Source organism: Oreochromis aureus, linkage group 23, assembly GCF_013358895.1.
Source record: "Oreochromis aureus strain Israel breed Guangdong linkage group 23, ZZ_aureus, whole genome shotgun sequence".
Taxonomy (NCBI): Eukaryota; Metazoa; Chordata; class Actinopteri; order Cichliformes; family Cichlidae; genus Oreochromis; species Oreochromis aureus.
This window is the reverse complement of record NC_052963.1, coordinates 12,733,581-12,736,173: the sequence shown is the minus strand read 5'-3', so window position 1 is coordinate 12,736,173 and position 2,593 is coordinate 12,733,581. Positions and strand designations below refer to the sequence as shown.

At 42.5% G+C, this 2,593-nt stretch overlaps 1 long non-coding RNA gene across 1 annotated transcript; it reads right to left on the bottom strand.

The window, feature by feature from the left end:
- Window positions 1-794: 794 nt before the first annotated feature.
- Window positions 795-2,593, bottom strand: LOC120436226. The gene is made up of 3 exons (XR_005610255.1): window positions 2,378-2,593; window positions 1,228-2,222; window positions 795-1,148 (listed from the first exon to the last, which is right to left on the bottom strand). It is a non-coding gene; the product is annotated as an uncharacterized LOC120436226 (long non-coding RNA).

Here is a 2,593-nt window from a genome sequence, read left to right as displayed (position 1 = left end):
CATCAATCCTACCTGTACTTTGTTCCTTTTTAATCTCCGACACTTGTGTTACACAACTTTCCGGGCGCTATTCCCAGACCTTGTTATCCATCATTTTTAATTGGGTCCCTTTGAAAGTTTTAAGGCCAAAGTGAGTACAAAAGTCTGCAAAACAAGAGGTGCCAGTCCAGCTGCAAAGTAAAAACAATTAATCCTCCTGACAACTTTGTCGGGTTTGCTGCCAAAGGTAGGCTACTATGCATGCACTATGCAGAAGGGTTTTTCACAACTTTGGGCAGTGAAGACTAGTTATGGGAAGTTTGGCTCTTTTCAGAGAGCTGGCTCTTTTGGCACAGCTCCCAAAGAAGAGCTGGCTCTTCTGGCTCCCAAATGGCTCTTAATTTATTATCATTTGTAGCCTCATATTTTAGCCCTACTTGGCAAATATAAATGCTTTGTGAGTTAATAAACCCTTTTGCATTTAGTGTTTTTATGAGAAGCCTTATAATTGCCTAATTTTGTGAATTTGTTTTATTACAAAAGCAGGCATTCTTACTTTTGTTTAAAATGTTAATAAAACTTAATTTTAATTTAACACAAAAGCAAATGAACAAAACACTGCAAACAAATCCACAGAACAGAAACAGAACCAAACTCGGTATCCTCAGTGCAGGCTGACATTTAGAAAAATCAAATGCCTCAGCTTGAATGGGCTGATGTTGTTTGTCTCTCAGTTAGTGTCACAGCCAAGTGGCCAACCCAGGAGAATGGACTCAAATGCAGACAGCACTCGGAGGCACGGAGAATAAGTGTGAGCAAGACTTTATTTACAAGAAGTGAAAATGTGCAACAGAATGTTTCCCAACACTATGCACTCAGGAGCTTGGCGAGTTAAACTATGAACTATAAATGAAAGTCAATAAAGCCAACTAGAACAATACTATGATGTACAATTAACTAGAACAGTATCATGAATGTTATCATAAAAACAAACAACTATGAACTATGAGCTGTGAACACACGGCATGGTATGAGAGAGTCCAGAGAACAAGCCCTTATAGCAGGAGTCAGAGAACCCAATACTGGGTAACAGCCAATACAGGAACCCTGTGGTGTGGGACTAAAGGGGGAGGCTAGACAGGGGAATGGTGCCAGGATTCTCGGAGTCACTGAAACAAGAGAGAAAGGTGTCAAGTGGGATTCAAGGTATAGATCCAGAGTGAACAGTCAAATTGTAAAGAGTCTTACTTTTCGCAGGCAGAGGCGAAGCGTGGAAGGGTAAGTGGTCTGAGTGAGCCCTGAGTGATATATGTCCAGAGCAGAGATTCAAGTGTTTCCAGGAAGCAGGGCAGGGAGGAAGGCAAGTGAGTAAAGCGGTGAAGCTGCTGAACAGACCAGCAACTGAACAGAGGTTAGTTATGGCAGGATGGAGGATGGCGTCCGGAGAATTAATGTGAGCAGAGAGGAAAAACAGGTGAGTACGAGCAATACTATGATACGTTAACTTCAACTACGATGGCAGAGCACTCACAATCACTCCTAGCCAGATCATCTGCTAGCCATTGTTAGTCTGGTCTTAAAAGCCGGCAGCCAAATTACTCACATTACTCACTCCACCCAGAGGTGGACTCACCGGCACAATGGAAAAATCCGGCACTCACCCAGACCATGACAGTTAGTATCTGCCCTGTTTTTGAGAAGACTCTCTCCGAAGGAACAGATGTTGCCACTATTCACAGTCATCCCTCTATCACCTTCACCAGGTGTGGAAAGACTGTGGCCTTGGCCTGCCACCAGCTCAGCAGGTCTTCTCCACGTTGGATGAAGGAGTACTCAAGATCGCATCTCCATTATAACATCAGCTGTAGTATTTCTCTTTGTAGCATCTCCTGTAGCTCTTTCATCAAAGAGCCTCCACACAGCAGGAGTTTGTGGCTCCTCCCCCACTTGGCCCTCTAATGCTGGAGCTGGGTGGTGCATTTTGCTGCTGTGGCAGTTATTCTCTGAAGTGCCCCATCAACAGCTCTGTTGTCACTGAATACAAGCTTTTTAAAACTAGGATCCAGTAATGCAGTTTCTGAGAGGACAGTGTTGAACTCCAACACAGATATTTTCGATCCATGGCTGAACAAAGATCTGCAACAAATTCCTTTACTTTCTGCATGGTTACTGTCAGTTGGTGTTAGGCTGTCACTGGCTGAAGACGTTTGCAAAGCAGGAGCATTTTGGAGGCTGTGACATAGCTGAAGGAGAGAAAACAGCAACTTTTAAAATGAGTTTTGTTTTTTTTATTATGTGGCATATTGCTTTTTCAATTCAATCATATGTGTTGTTTCTGCAATGTATAGTAGTGACCAAATAGTAGTAGATAAAAAAAAAAAACAACTGTGCAAGGTACCTGTCTGTACTTATCTCAACAGTCACCTCCTCAAATGGTTGCAGGACGGTGCAGACTTCTTTTACCAGCTTACCACATGTTTTAAGTGTTTAAAACTGGGGAATGTGTTTAAAATGAGCAGCATGCAGCCTGCTGTACTAAAATCACTGAATGAAGAGCAAACAGTGCATCGCATTGTCACAGGAACATTCGTGTATTAATTTGGTGATTTATTAA